The following is a 17,851-nucleotide window of genomic DNA, read 5'->3' as shown; positions in this document are numbered from 1 at the left end:
AAAAAAACATGTTGAAACATTTAATAAGATGTTGCATGAAAATCTATAACAGGCAAGACACTCATAATGTTCTTCTCTCTCCTACTGTGAGATAGAAAAGTGTCCAGCAAGCAACAAGTCATCCCTCCAAACGTTTTCCACAAATTGTCTTTCAATTGTCCATAATGAACTCAATCAATGTCTTGACTTATATTTTTACTAGGGAAAAATTTCGAACTTCTTTATTGTCCCGAAAAGCTCAGTCTTCACCAGATAATAGACTTTGATTTCAACTCTGAATGGGTCTGGATATTATCACACACAAGCCTTGAAATTCACTCTCAAAATGGGATCGAACTTCATCACATAATAGGCTTGGAATTTATCTTAGATAAGCTCGTGCTTCAAAAATTCCATAGAGATGATGTTCCACTGGAGGCTTGTTCAAGCCTGGACCTACTCACCATAGGGTTTCAAGGCAAGCTATAAAATGAGAAGAGCTATAATTTGTTGTGGGTGGAGAGAGCCAATAGATTATCTCCAATTCACATGAAAGCTATTTTTCTCTGTCAAACATCTCAACCTGTATGACAACCCATTTATAGGGATACCCACGATCTAGTCTACATACCCTAGTGTAGGTGTCATATTTTGCCACATTAACACAAATGTCACTACTACACGAAGAGTGTATTTAAGACATTTGTTTAATACAGAATAATCATTTTACATTAAAATTATGATTTCATCTTAACTATTTATTCCTATTCAATTATTTTATTTTGATATTTTTTATTATTTTAATGTAAAATGGTATTGCAAGCATAACTAAACCTATATAAGGTATGTGGCTTGCTGTTTTGTGTGAACTTTGCATATGGAGGAGGAGATATGTGGAAATTGAGCCCTAAATCTCATCTCGATGTATCAGGTTGAGTAGTGTGATGGAAATATTGGGAATCCACCCTCAATTTATCGAGGCTAAGCATAGTGATGGAGATATTGGGGATTTGACCTCCATATTTCAACACTGATGCCCTCATAGCCGATATCTATGATAATGTCATAAAAAATGATCACAAGTATTTAAAGATTGCCAAGGAGACCACAAAGCTCGAACATAATATTGTTTCTATGATATTAAGTGGGAAAGGGAGTAATTGAATCCCAATTCTTGAAATGTGATTGAGGTTGGGGGACATCACACATGTGTTGCCACTATGAAGAAGACAAAATCTGGCTTCCACATATATCAATGGCACAACCATATGATGCTTTATGACGAGGAAAAGTGTTTTCACCTTGAGTACATCTACGACAATGATTTCTAGTGCCTTGGGGTAGATGAAAATGTGATGCTAAGAAGGATGCCCAGAATTTACTTTTGCATGAGTGGATGAAGAAAGTCAACGAGGACAATGTTAGGATTTTGTACAGAACCATTCATCTAGCCTCCAAGTGTTGAATTGGAATGATTATTTTGGCCATGGATGTCTAGTAGGGGTTTATATATATCACGAGTCTGTCTACTAGAGTTTATTTCAAGTCTATCTGCTACGGTTTTCAATTGGAATACGCTTTTGATGCAATGCTCCATGGAAATTGTTAAATAAAAGAAACTCTGCTACTTAAACCTCTACAATTTAAGTATTTTCCTATTCTTTCAAGCTTTATTATCTTTGTTGATCATAAGGAGGAGGATATGGAGAGTGAGAATGCATTAGAGGTGATGTACGAAGATGCAGCATTGGCCCAGATAGACTTTCTTCATAAGTAGATACGATGGACACCACGGTTAAGGCTGAGGTGGATGATTTGCAGGATATACCCGTAAATAATCAATGCACTACTTATGGAGTGGAAACCCCCCAATTTCAATCTCAGGACACCACATCCTCTCCAAATGCAAGTATGTATGACTGTATATGAATGCTTAGATTGTCGGGTTTTTAAATTAATGACATGTCTGATAAATCGGTTCCACGACCAGTTCAGTTCAAGAGGAGTGTTGATCAACAAAACATTGGTGTGGAAAAAATTCTCTAATTAAAACTATTGACATTATTGATTTCTAATCTAGTTTCAACAAAAATATCCTACCCTCTCTGCATCCCTAGAAAACTAGTTTCCACTTTTTATCGCTAAACTCCCATTTTTAATGTCCCACCTTAGTTCAAATGCTTGTGTTTTTTCGGACTTTGTGGTGCTCAAGATTGGTTGATTCTAATTTGTAGTAGCATGCGTTCTTCTATCTGAATAAATTCACTACTAGACAAAAAGGGCTTTTAAGACATTAGTTTGAGAGGAAATATCAATTTCTTCTTAAGTTACCTTTTTCTATTTATCATTTATTTTAATTAAATATTAATTGTTTTAGTGACAACCTACTATTTATAATTTATTTTAAATAAATATTTATTGTCTTTATGTTACCATAATAATATAAATGAAGGGAAATACCCTATTGACTTCAAAACTTCATTTTATTTTTCAAATTCTAGCGCTATCTCAGTGGAGAGAATGAGTAATGACGTCATTACTACCAATCAGTACTAGGAGTTAGACTATTGCCCATTGGAGATGGATCTATAGCATTCAAATTTGAACCAACTTCATGAACACAGGTATATCCTTTTTCACTAAAATACCTACTACTCAGCTTAGATCATCTTCACCTCACAAGCCTTAAAAAAATCCATGATAAAAAGCTATGGACACTATTAGTCATATGATTTGTCTTTAGTAAGAATTTTTGGAAGATTTTCTGGTGGGTGTTTCCCGTCTAATTTCTCTAAAATCCGGTAGGAATTTATTGAAATCACAAGCTTGATGGGTAACCCTGCACAATAAAAGTGCCCTAGGGGCTTTTCAGGGTGCTAAATCTATATATACGATCCAAAACCTAGTTTAAATAATCCAAATCAATATTTCACCTCACATGTTTCCACAGATTCCACCACCAGGAAGTCTAAAAAGTCGCACTAAAGACAACTCCTTAATAGTAAGTAGAACATAGACTAATCTTCAAGCAAGGTACCCCATTCATTCTACCTAAGTGAGGATCTTTAAATTCAGCTTGAGAAAATGACCCTAAGTTGTTACTAGAAAGCATACAATACCATATTTTTGGATTGACATTTGGCGGCCATAATAAGCCCTCTCTTCCTCACGGTGCAAAAAAATCCTCATGGCGCAAAAAATTCCAATGCAAAAAATTCCAATATTGTGCAAGAATCCAAGGTCGTAATGGTCAAGATTTTGCAGTTAACATGAAGTGAATGGAATCTACAAAAGCAAACCTTTGTTGGTAAGATCAGCTCGAGATGTGTGTGGTCTAGGGAAAGAGGTAGTAAAGGAAACAAGGTCAGAATGGAACGTATCAGTAAGATAGGGTATTCTTCCACCTAACCTTATCCAAACTTACAAGGATGGGTAGAAAAACAAGGGATACAAGGTATAAGATAAGGTAGATAGCGGAAAAGGCACAAAAAACTGAACCCCTTACCTAGCTCTAGTTTGGGTAAATCAACTTCCCCCTTATCTTGTGCCACCTCCCCTCATAACCACTAGCTCTATTATCTTTGGGCTAGTAGGAATTCATGCTTGGTTGAGGGAAGGAATTCTTGGGGGTTCTCATGGTAAAAGTGAAAGGAAACATGTGGTGTGTGAATAACCATGTAATTTCCCAATAGCAGTTTCATGATGTCATACTATGAATCAGTTACGGAAACAACTATTGATACCACCATCATCAGTGGCCATCATCCATAGGGTTGCAAGGGTCAAATGTATGGGGAAGTGATCAATTTTTTGTTGCATATTTTGGAGCTTGGATGTCGGCCTCCATTCTATTGATTTCTCATTTCTATATTTGTTTTTTGTTTCCTCTTGTTGTAGAGCACAACCACAGACAAGTTTCAATTGGGAGTACAAAGGATCAAATATTGCATCTTCCCCTCTTGTTTACACCTCAACGTCCATGTTTTCTTGAATCATGGCATTTTAGTTATCGGTGAGTTTCCTGTATTTACGATTGAATGAATTTTATTGGAAAACATTCAAATATTGGAACACAGGGAGAAGTTGCAAGAAACAAATAAGAATATGAATTTGGTGAGGATTGTTTTTCAAGAAAAATCCATTAATGTTAAACTGAAACAACGTTTCACAAATCTAGTTACAAGTCCATAGGCTCTTATATTGTTCTATGTGTGTTGTTCAGGTTATTTCTAATTGGTGTTGTAGTGATATCACATGCTTAAAGGAATTGTATTTTTCATGTTTGCAAGTTACAATTAGGATTGAAATGCCTGATTTGATTTTTTATTTCAAATTAGTCTTGCTAGTGGATATTAGTTAGCGTCTTTCTTGTTGAGAACTTGTCAGATGGTAGTTCTTTGAATTCACCATTGTTGTTACTCTATTTATAATATAATACTTTGCAACTCCCTTACCATGTACGATGATTTCGGAGTGATGTAATACATCAAAGCGTAAGTTGAAACTTGATAGGAATTTTCATTAAATATATTTTTAAGGATTATCAAGGGGATAACAGTTGATATCCGCTAATATAGAAAACATATTCATCTAAACCTGCTAATGTAGTCATTCAATTTAGGTTCAACAAAGCTTGAATTGATTTTTCAAAATTTTGGTAGATACAGTGACTACAATGCATGTGCAAACGACATCAACGATTATGAACATCATGACCTAGATTGGTTATGGACATACTCTGTATTGACGATCAAGGGGCAGTTGTAAAAACCGCAACAATCGGGCATCATCAATATGCTCTGTAATAAAATTTAGGCCGTGATTATCTTGACTATTGAGAAGAATATCAAGGCTTGAAATGACACATGTAGCATAAAAAATTTAGAAGGATCTCACATGATGCCTTGTATCCATCTGAGGCAAAAGGACTACTTCTCTAGCATAGAAGAGGAGGGATTCAAATAAAATAAATGTAATTATATATCATCCCCAATTCAATCACAGTATTTACATACTTCTATTCATCTTCAAATATATCTCAGACATGGTCCAGAGAAAATTATCTACTATAACTTTCATAATTATCTTTTACACTCCTACCTATTTTAAACATCCTGCTAATATTAAAGTTGAATGATGTCCTCAACAACTAGACTTTTCATACCATAATACCCAAAGAAATATAATAATCAGAAGCCATAAGTAATCACAAATCCCTATCAGACAAGATCAAAGATAATCTCTTCAATCAAGTCACTATAATTTGCTCTCTCTAATTCACACGTTACAATTTCGACATAATTGTGTAGTTGCATCCATAAACCTTCTTTTGCCAAGTCCTTTGCTACAATATTTTCCAAATTATTGCAGTTTTCTGACTGCGTGTAAGGATGATGGCTGACTGCTGCCCATGTTTCTCTCAAAAGTTTCTTCCCTAAAGGTATCTTCCACAGGTTCAACTAAGTGTTTCTTACCCAAGGGTGGTGATTGATGAACGACCCTAATACCTTTGGAAATACTTTATTTACGCATTGAAAAATAAGATGTCACTCCCACTTACTTTCATTTGCGTTTTATTTTCCGAGTTCACCACCATACCCATAACAGTTTTCAATCTTCTCAAATAATGAAGTATCCAAAGGGTTATTTGGAAAATACCATCCTGAAAAATCCTTAACCCCAGTGAAACCAAAATACATAAGGACATTCTTGAAATAAATTAAATCTAATTTATTATCCTTCTGACAACAAATACCATATAAATCTACATCTTCAAAGTCCACATTCTCAATAAAAGTAGAGGATTGCAATCTTGTTGGAGGTGATATTGCAACCTCAGATGGAAAGTTTCAAGTTCTTCCAATAAAAAAATTAGATTTCTCCACTACGATGGTCATTGAAATCTATCTCATTCCCTTGTAGAACATTTTTATCGTTATGCATTGATTTTTTAGATCCATCAAACTTCAGTCATCGAAGTTGTAAGCGCAATTCTGTAGTATGAACATGGAAACAAGATTCTACCCAGTAAATTCACTTGTTATAAGAGGATATAAGGCTTTAAAAAATATTCACTGAAAAAAGTGGAAGATCGATTTGAGATTAAAATTATGTGACCCTTTAGTGGCTTCAAAGATCTACCTTGAATATTTGAGCTAATTTCATTGAAACATTTTCGGTTGGGTGTTTCTTCTTGGAAAGGAGAGTGAAGAACTGAAACTGGATTAGGTTGTTATGCTTTCTCATTTTTAACTTCTAAAGCTCCAAATACAGAACGATGCAAATGGTTTGGTGGACTGCAAGATACTGGAGAGATCGGTGGTGGTTTCTCATATGGAATCCCCTAAACGGACTCCAATTCATTAGCTATTAGCATGACTCATTAGATAAAAAAAGATCATATATAAAGAATGTGAGAATAAAGTTCTTGCGGAGAATTCACAAGTGTGTCTTTCCCCATAGACAAATTATTGTATAAAGGGAAAAATTGATGAGAATCTTACCTTAGTTACATAAGCAACATTGTCATCAAATTGTAATGCATCACTTTGCACAAAATCAAGGGAGTCCAATGGTTCCATTGAAATCTCCTTCATTTTATTAGAATCTATAGGTAAGGCCTCGCTTATGATTCCATTTGAAAGCTCAAGTGGTTCATTTTCCATATGGTGAGAATTTTTTGATTTCTTGTAAGTTTTTTGATGCTCCAAACTGTCCAGCACTGCTGGGAGTTCAGCGCATCCCTCATCGAATGTTTAGACAGAAGAATATGGAAGCTTCAATGAATCAGAGTTTTGTTTGGGTGATCTTCCTCCCCACAATAATATGTTTCCCTACAAACTTGAATCATTCCCCTTGCAAACAAATTAATCGTTTCTAATCTTGTTGAAATCATTAGGAAGGTTGATGCTTGACACATCAGAAACAATCTCATGTTCCTGGCCTGTGCTAGCATCAGAAGTTATTCTTTGCATTTCTAACCTCTCTATGTCGAAATTCATGGATGAAACATGTATCGATGGAGACCTCAAAATACTTCTAGATGGGATATTTCAATTTTCATCTTCACAACCGGTATCAGATTCATGTCTAACATGCAGTTGATTTTCTTCAGCTCCATAATTGGTTTTGTTGTTATTTATGGAGCTTTTAGGTTGGCATATTGGTTTTTTGTCCTCGTGCAAAACAAGCATTTTCCCTAATGTGATTAAATTCACTCTATATTGCTTCTCGCCTTCATTTGCATGGGTCGACCTCAGTCTCTCTAACATACACTTTTTAGCTTCTTTCTTGATGATAGATTTAGATGAAATTGGAGACTTACCTAGAGGATATCATGAAGTACCACCAAACGTGTTTGTGTAGTCCAATGAATGTTTCGCAATATGAGTGGAAATATAAGCATCTCTGCAAATCCCTAGCTCTCCAAAATTATCTCTAGACCGATTAAATGAATTTTTCTTGCCATTAATGCTAGTGAAGTAGAATTTTCCCCAATCTAGAATGGTTTTTTTGTTAAATCTCTGGTCACACTTTCCTTGCAACCTCTCGAAAAATTTACCTTGGATATTTGGGCCCATCATGAATTTGACTCTTAACACTCTCCTAAGCATACTTATATTCATCCTTCCAAGTTTCTTTGGGTCCCATCTTAAGTCTTTCCCTTCCTCTAGAAAATTGTGAGTGTTAGCTCTTTCACATTCACCTAGACTTTTAAAAGCAGTTTGATATTGATAAGAGTAGCTTGGTGGTGAAGTGGGTCTAGCATTTTGACCACTTCTAGGGCCAGGATTTAATACAACTATCCTTATTGGTAAAGAACCAAAATCACTCTTAACTAGGGCACCTACTCCAGAGTATTGATTACCCGATATTTTCAACTTCTCACCTGCCATTGTTCATCTCTTCCTGTCAAAAAATTGCTAAACTTTGAAGTAGTTTATCATGTTTTTTACCTTCTTTGGAATAAATTCCCTCAGAAATATCCTCCTTTTTCCAGTATCTCATTTGTAGTCATTACATTAGATGATTTAATTTTGGGAACATTTTTTTCTTTAGAAGACATTTGCGAAGAAAATTGCAAATGCTAAAGATTCTTTGCAAACAACAAATCGGGTTCTTGAAGGAATTTAAGGAACAAATCCTTATTTCACTTAAATACTCCTAGTACATCAAGAAATTCTCCTCACTGCTGCAATGTCTCATCAGTGGCAACATGTTTAGCATCAATGAACTTCTAGCATACAAAGGCCATCTTTATCTCACCTAGCATTTCGTGAACAAACATTTGTTTCTCAACTAACATCTATTTACATATTGAAGTCCTTGATTTATGTGGAGAGATTATGACATCTTAGCTTGGCTTAGGTTGTTGTTCATGTTTCCCCAATGTAATTTTATGTGGTTCATTATCTGATTCTTGCATATGTTCTTCTAGCATTGTTTGGGCTGGGAATGTATAAAGTCCCATCAAATCTACAACCACACTAGGAGCGCGGTATTTTACTTCCAGCTCTTTCGACATTTCTTTTGTTATCAATACCTTCACAGGTAATCCACTTAACTTATTTGTTGCAGGACACTTTCTAGAATCATAAATCTAGATATTGTATAAACATCAATTAGCTTACTGAAAATATGATACCCAGTTTACATATGCATTATAATATAGAACCTAAAAAACAATTATGCTTCCCTCCACATCATCATCTTCCTACTTCTAGAACCTATAATTAGTCAGTTAAAAATCAACAAAACCTTAATGAAGATACTTATAAGCCCATATTCATTTTTGGCATCCCTAGATTTTGACATTTCGACAAAATAATTTCACCCATACAAATTGATTCTACGATTCCCTTCTTCTGCAATATAATAGTTTTAGTAGGATAAGATTAGAGTAGCACATCATCAAAATTCTACATTATGAAGAAAAAATTATTACATATTGAAACGTAACTAGGAGATGAAAACTACTTAAAGAAACAAGTAATTGGGCTCTGAAACCACAACATAAATTTCCACCAGAGCATCAAGGGTTCCATATCATAATAGAATGTAAAAGAGCATCCAAGTAAAATGCATAAAATAACTCTGCTACGTCTATTAAACAAACTTTAACATGTAGGATGTTGATAATCGATATCGTGGTAGAACAAAGAGCTTTACCTTCTTTGTGGTTTAATTGACTTGGAACCTTTTGTATTTATATGTACTAGATGTATGGGTGTCCAATGGAAAGACCAAACAGGCGAGGAGTCACTTATTCTTCACCATAATAAAATACACCGAGGTAATAATAGAATAATGCATCCAACCCCTATTTGCCCTTTTATTTTGGCTCTCTTTATGAAGTAAAATTATAAAATTGAAATGAATATAGACACTCTCATCACATTACTACAAAGAAAGGAGCAGAAAAGAGACCAAAAGAAACCTTCTCTAATATACTAGAGGTTTTGAGCCAAGCATTTCATCTAGTTCATATGTTTTAGGGCCAAGTATCAGGTGTAATGAAATAAAACATGTTAAATCCTATATAAGTTAAAAATAATTCTAATTTGAATTCCTAATGTTTCAAGGAATGGCCTAAAATCATGTTGTGCTTCATTGCATTTTCAATCCTTTTAAAAAACTAAATGATTTACATGAGAAACAAGCCCATGTGAGCTTGGATTTGATGTGCACTGAGAGATTGCTAAGGTTGAGTAGTTTAGGTATCAATTGATATTATGGTGGGTATATTTTTTAGATTCCCTTTTTCCTCATATTTCTCCTCTATCTTTTCAACCAATTTTATTTGACTCGATCCCTCATGAAAATTTTGTTTCTATAAATTTTACTAATTTTGGAACATAGTATTTCCCTACCATAGGTTCCTTAAACATGACATGAGCTATAGATACGTTTCCTTCTTCATAATCACGTCCACTTTTATCATTTTATTTAATTTTTCTCTTACATTATGTCATTGGGAAGTTGGATTTTGTTATGCCCCTATACCAATAGGTGTCATATATCATGATTGACTTGGTTTAACTCTAAAATATGTTCATACCTTTGCTTGTTGCAAATGTTTTCCATATTTGTGAAAAACAAAAAATTAAAAAATGTAAAGAGGGTATGCCCTAAAAGAAAAATCAAAGGGAAAAAAGAATAAACAAAAGGTCAAAAAAATGAAAGAAAATGAACCCCAAGAAAAATAAAAAGACCATGAAAGTGTGCAAGTCCAAATGCCACTACTTTACTTTTGTGTAATAAAGGTTGTGTGCAGCTTGTCACTTATGCCACAATCCATGGTAGCCAAATAGTTTAAACTTGGTTATTCCATGTTTTCAATTTCATGTTTATAGAGATAGAGAATAAAATATGACCAAACTGTTTAATCTTGGCAGATAAGTAGATAGGTAGAGTGAATAAAAGGAGCTGAATAGTTTAATCTCAGCCCTTAGATGTAATAAGGCTATACTTAGATAGATATATACATGTGAAACAAAAGAAAGTTTTAAAATGGTTTTCCAGTCTAAGTGCACCCTAATAAAGGAGTGAAAATGCTAGGATAAAGTAGGTAGGGCAAGTAGATGATAATTGCAGAATAAATGTGTGGTGAATTTTTAAGTATAATGCTTAAATATTTTGCTTTCATCACTTGGACAAAGCATAACTCACATTGAAGACAACACATCAAGGAACCAAAGTCAAATTAATTAACATCCTTACTCCATTTTTCCTTAAAATTCACTAATTTCCCCTAAGTGCTAACGGTATCTATAACAAGTTAAAGGGGCTCAGAGCATTTCTCTGACTTTTGGAGGGACCGGACCCTTGGCCCAATAATTTGTAATACCTAAGGTACTTAAGTCCCCTTCATCAACATTTACCCCTCCATAAAATCATTCATTCCCTTGATAAAGCTTTTCCTAAGTAAAATTCTATTTTACTTAGGGAAATTAAAACATTTTTATGTCTCAAAACCCTCATATTAAACTAAATCATGAATGTTGTATGATGAAATGCTTTCGGAAACATTTTAACTTAGCGCATATTCATATCCTACTAAATCATATTAACCATTTACTTGTATTATTATATAACTTCTGAAAGATCACCCATTACCCGTATTATTATTAGAATCACAATAAATATATATCCGGCCCTGCGGTTGTGAAATAAACTTAATAATTTTTTATAAATGGAATTAATTAGTCAACCCGTGACTAATTAAGAACCTTGACCCCCGCCACGCTAAAATAAAGGATTAATTAATAACTTTTTGACCAATCACATCACCCCCGATGTAATTAAAAGCCTTTTAATAACATCGGGCCCCCTCCATTAACCATCAGTCACTTCCCATTCCTGACCACCATCTGATCAAATCTCTCAGATTCGACGACTATCGCTCATATCATGCGGGCCCTTTGGTCAGACGTTAAACGTGCGATATGAGCAGTTTTCCAAAAATCGTCGATGCTACGTGTCAATTGATGAATGGAATCATGTGGCCCTCCCTCAATACCACTAATCTCCCATAAGAAATGCAATGAAACCCAGTTCCCACTTCCCGCCTCCCATAAACAAAAAAATGTCACATCATCAAGTTGATGCCATTTGTCTTTGTTGCTAACCCACCAAAATATTGAATTTTCATAAAAAACAAGTGTAATCTATTCTTCGTCCTTTATCGAGAACAATTTCATGCATGCACACAGTACATCCAAACTCAACTAGTTTGTTCCCCAAATGTCAACTACCTTGGGCGCTGCCTTTCAATGCCACTCTAGTCCACTATGTGCATCCTGCGAACGTGAACATCATAGCTAGTTTCCCAGGAACAAGTATTTACAATATTTTCTCCCGGAAACCCTGTTATATACTGAAATTCCTCTAGAATTGCTTTAAAACCAAAAGTGTTTAGTATAATTGAGTTTCTAAACTTAGTCCCAATACTCCCTGCACCTCTATGTCTGCAATTTATTAAAAATCCCCATTTTCTTCCCTGAACACACAAGAAATAGGGATGGAAACCCCAGTTGCCCTAAAAATCGCTCTAGTCAATGATCCCCACAAAGACTTGGACCAACTTCCCTTGGATGATAAGGATTTCCAAATTAAAGACCTTACATTTAGTGACTCCCCCTAAAGCTACACTACAAATACCGGGACAATTATCTAAATAATGCCGATAAAATTCATCTTTGGGAATTAAACCTCCCTAAATACCAATTTCCCACTGTCCATATCTTCCTATTGCCCATAAATGCCATGCAAACTATAATTCCAATTTGAAAGTTGTAATGTCCCCCAACCAGCAAATCCTCTTCACCATTACAGCAGAATCTATCAATAACATGTTGCAACTGTAGCCTGGCCAAGGCCTCGCCCCCCTATCCATTGCTTTATTACTTGAGAAATCCTCAAAACTATCTAGCTCAGAGATCACTCGAGTCTGCCAGACCTTCATGGAAGAGAGATACATAACAAAGGACCCCCCTCCTTACATGACATGTGCTTTTACTGGCCTGGGTAGGGACATTATCTCCATGATTTCTTGCATTCTAGGTTTTACAACTAATGAGTATGTAGATGAACTGACCTTTACCTACATGACTATCTTCACCCCTGGTCAGCCTCCTGCTACCAAATATGACTATGCTGCATTCATAGTTGACAAGATGCATGACCAATTCATGAGGCTAGAGAATGAGAGAGTGTTCAAATATTCCATAGTTCTGTATCATCTCTTCCTTTACTACCAAACTAAAATTTCCCCTTCTCTGTACATAAGCTTGATACCAAAGGGAACCCTAGGTCAGTGATTTTATGGACTTCTGTTTTTCACTGCTCACCCTCTTCTCCCTATTCATATATAGATTTCATTGACCAATTTGTCCATCCTATAACTACCATGCTGATAGTATGTTCCCCTCCTAGAATCAGTGATGATATCAAAAGAATCGTTCAATTGTCAAAGGAGTATAGGATAGGTGACTGGTACTTGTACCAGAATCATACTGAGATCAGAGTTTATGGGTGTGAACTGCCTCCATTTAAATTGCCTAAATATGTCCCCATAAGATTATTTGCCTTGGATTACTACAGACAAATAATCAACTCTGATCAAAGCCATTTCATGAAAGCAAAGAAGAAAGCCCAGCTGAGGATCAAAAACCAATTAGGCCCATTTGTGTGCAACAACCAAAAAGCAGGGCAAGAAGCAAAGGAGATCCTAGAGAGCATGCATTTGAAAAAGATTTTTATCTAGCCATATGATCCTCAGTTTCATCTGTGGTAGAAGGATGAAACACAAGTTATCACCCTACCTCCATCACAAAATTCCTGAAATAGAACAATATGCCAATTTAAATTAATGGAGGGAAGCGACATTGATAGAACAATATAGTGATGAGGTGGAAGTTGAAAATGTAATGAAATATTTGGAGAAAAGAATTGACCTGGACTCCTTTGTATAGGTACCTATAGAGTCTTCCCAAAGGCCAACACCAGAACATAGTGCTCCCATAGCAAAGCCTTCATAAAAGCAAACTCAGGAAACAAGTGCCCTACATCAGAACAACCAAAAATAGCAAAACAACTAGAGGAATTAGAGCAACCTGAAATCTTGGAAGAATTGAATCCACCACAACCACCACCAGCTCAAACAAACATGGGTGATCCTCCAGTACTACAGACTCCTATAAATGAGGAAAGAAACTTGAAAAGAGAAAAGGAAGTAGCTACCCCTTCTAGCAGACCCACAGATCAACCTTTTTCTAAGAGGTAAAGGTTTAATCATTATTCGGAGGAAGAATTCATTGAAGAGACTACAGAGAGCATAAGGAGGGAAGGAATAGACAGTTTACAAACTTTCCCAACAAGTGGGACACCCTCAAGCTCACATAGGCATGAACTAGAAAGGAAACCCAACACAGAAGTATCATCTTTCAGGTCTTCTTCAGAGAAGATCATAGATATAAAGGGGAAATATAAGGAGATCAAAACAAAGAATGAGCAACTAAAAGCCCAAGCCTATGCTCAATACTTAAAAATGACCCCCACAAACCAGACCAGACTGATGTCAGCCTTTGGCATCATAGAGGATAAAATGTAGATGAGTTTCCTGAAACCCATAGTGCAACAACCAAAATCCTTGGATGATTATCTTAAAACTGATTTTGAAGTTATAGCTATGGACATTGTTGAAGGCCCGGAAATCAGGTCAACAACAAGGGGGATACCCACCCGGTACGGAACTTGGTTGGCAGCTCCTTGTCCGTTTGGTATAGCGGGTTTGACTGGGGATAATGGGACCAGTTTCCCAATTTAAGAGGGTGTGTGTGTGTGTGTATAGTTTGATGATGCTGATCTAGAAGTAATTTAAGCTAATTTAAATTCTAACTTTTAAACTGACTCTATGCTACTGTAATCTAAAAAAAAAAAAAAACACATCTAATCTATGCTAACCCGGTGTAGATTTCCTCTATTATGCGATCTAAAAAGATTTCGAACAATAACTGGTAATAAATATCATTCAGCTATCATAAGAATAGAAATCAATTAAGATAAACCATTCTGCATAAAAAGTTAGGCAAAATAGTTGTGAACAGCATCTCGCATAATAAGTTATTCATATGTCAAGCATAAATAAATGACTCCAGCATACAGAAGTGCCAAATGGTAACCCACACATTCATACATTAACATATAAACAACTCAGCTGCATATCACTCTAAGAATATAAGCAGAAATTAGTCAAGAGATAAAAGTACCATTTATGACTGATTTCACTCACAAACTTCAAGCAATAACGATTTATCTCTACTTGTTCTAATATCTACTAAGAGTACAGAAGTGCAACATCAGTAGCAGACATTAAAATGCAAACATAAATAAATCTCGATCCATCCATTCATCAAAAACCCCCTCCGAGGGTGCAAAAGTGCATGCTTTGAGGACAAGTTTTTTGAAAAATTTCTGGACCCTTCTCCAAATGCCATGAGAAGGGTGAAATACTACTAACTAATTAATCTTAATTACACAAATTTAGGAAACGGCTTCAAATGACCGCCCTTTTACTAAAACAAATTTATTTCTAAAAATTGAATCTAATTTCTAACCGTTTCTGTATCTGCTGCTTAGTGTTGTAAGCGATGCAACGTTCGCCTGAAAAGAGTCGGCTGGTTGTCTTTTCCTTTCGTTCGAGCGATAAAAGTAGAAATAACAAAAGCTGGCACCTCTTTCTGACAAACTAGAAGATATTTTCGAAAATCTTCCTCTGGCTGGGTGTATTCGCTGTGTGTATACTTAGTATAACCCAGATTTCTTTCAAACTGATTGTGATGTTGCTATTTTGGTTTCCGGCCGTGCGAATGACTCAATGAGTTAGGGATTTCGTTGCCTGAACAATCTTCCATATTGAAAATTTCTTCCGTTCTTCCAGGCTTTTCTGGAGCGTCCTCCCTCTTTAGCATTTTTCTTTTTGCTTTACCCAGTCTGAGCTTCAGGATCTTTTGCAAACATGCTGCTTTTGTGCTCCTTTGACTCTGAGTCTTGGATAGTCTATTTTCATCAGTGTCTATTCAATGATACTCTAGAATCCACGGTCCTGCTGCATGCGACATCCATTTGCGAAGGCATCTCCTCTCTGTTCTCCTAGTATTGGCGCTTTCCCCTTTTCCTTAGATGTTTCCTGCATATTGATTTATATTAGTTGCTGCCTTACAGTTTACGCAAGGGAAAAGAGAAATGAAGAAAAGATTGACATGAAAGCTTTAAGTTCTAATGAATGCATAATGAGGACACTCATAATGACTTGACTCTTCAAAAAATGTAACACAATCATTCTTGGATATTTTGGCTTACAATCATTAATTTCCCTTAAGGTGCATGCTCAATTTTGGGTTTACAGACCATGTCGAGGAAATCTTGCGATGAGTGGTTCCTGCGATTCGCATCGTAGTATCGAGGATTGCGATGTCAAGAAGTTTCATCGCAGGAATTGATAGTCTCATTCATCGCAGATCGCAAGATTGCAGATCGCATATTGTAAGATCGCAGATCGCGTTTTCATTTACTGTGTGCTGTTTATGTGATGTTGCGATATGCGACGTCGCATATCGGTCGTCGGCGTTTCCTTAAGTTTTTCATTTAAGGGCGCCTTCAATATATGCGATGTGATGAATTTCGCGTCGCTTCTTCTCAGCTCATTTATGCGCATAGGAAACACTTCACTCTCTCTTCGTAATGCGATCTAGCTTTAGGTAGTAGAAATAAAAAAAATTTGATAAAAATATTTTTGGATTTTTTTGTCAAGGGTCTCCCTTTGCTTGGTGTTATTGCTAATATCAAACAAAGAGGGGGGTTGTTGGTGACCACAACAATGGCGATTCACTGTGAAGAACCAGTTATCTCTGCTTTTCTATTGAATTTTCACTTCTGAAACAGAAAAATTTTCATATGCCTAAATTTTGTTATGGACAGATAGAGTACATTACTCCTTATCCCGTCAATGATACTTTGTCACAACCTTTTCATATTCCAATTGTCTGCTTCCTCAGGCTTAATTCTTGCATTCATACCAGACATTACTTAGTCTTTTTAAAGATAAAATAAGGTCTTCTCTGCGTACTAGCTTTTAAAGTATGCTCATTTGTCGTAGGTAGAGCCTCTGCTGCCCGCAAGCATCCATAGCCTCGACAGGGTTACCTGTTATCCAGCAATGATTATTTATCTTGCTTGAGGTTATTTACAACATTTCAGAGAAAAATCCTTTTTGACACTTTTTCCTTTTTTATTCTCTAAAGAACAATGTCTTGGTTTGGTGGCCAAATTATGACACAATCATTCACTTGATTTACACTTTTGCTGAACAAGCTGGCTTGTGATGAGACCCCTTGTCTTTTGATTGCAACAATCTTGAGTCGTTGCCCTGTTTTGATAGACCGTATTGGAAAAGTCAGCAAGTTATAATATCTGTGATCATGATAAGCCGACTCATGATGAGACCTCTTATTCTTTGAGATATAGTGTTTTCTCGGATTGTTTCTCTGAATGTTGTGGTTTCCTTTAGCAGGGAGGAAGTCATTGTTTTTCCTTAATAAAGCTCTGGACGACAATAATAGAGTTTGAAAACAGCAACTTTATAGAGAATATTTATTTTATTATTGATGATACCTTTCATTGTGCTGACATAAAACAATTTTTTACCAAAGGTTGCTTTCATCAAAGTTTTTTTGAGGTTGAAACTAACATCATATTTAGGCTAAAGTTAACTTTATTTGTCAATAATAAAAATCAGATTTTTCAAAAAGTTTTGCTACTTGTACAAGCGAAATCAAAATTTGATAGAGAATTGGTGTGCTCTTTCATGAATCCTTTTTGATGATCATTTACAACCGGTTTTATTTATAAGAAAGAGAAAAACAAATAATAAAAAAACTAAAACTATCCTACAAAAATAGAAGAATGATCTTCTATGGAAAATACATTTTAAGAATCCGTCCATTCACGGGAAAAGAATCTCTTCTACCTGCCAAATCCTGCAACACAAACGTTGATGGGCCTATGACTTCTACAATCTAAAAAGGACCAAGCCACAGCTTCTGAAATTTCGTATGTTTGCCCTTTTCTTCATGAGCCTTATCCCATTTTAAAACTAAATCTCCCATCTGAAAGCTTTTTCTGGTCATTATGCTTGAGTCAAAAGAGGATTTTATTAGCACTTGGTGGTGAGCATTCTTAGCTTGTTCTCGTCGTTCTTCTAGTTTGATTATTTCCATTTGTCTCAATTGTAAGGAGGAAGTAGATACTTCATCGATGTATTGTACTAAAGACAAAGAGGGAATGACTAAGTGAGTTGGAAGAACCACTTCTT

This window comes from Pinus tabuliformis, chromosome 9, assembly GCF_031772625.1.
Source record: "Pinus tabuliformis cultivar Carrire ecotype Pingquan chromosome 9, CPIR1, whole genome shotgun sequence".
In the NCBI taxonomy this organism is placed as follows: Eukaryota; Viridiplantae; Streptophyta; class Pinopsida; order Pinales; family Pinaceae; genus Pinus; species Pinus tabuliformis.
The sequence above is the reverse complement of the archived record's forward strand: the minus strand, read 5'-3'. Positions refer to the sequence as shown.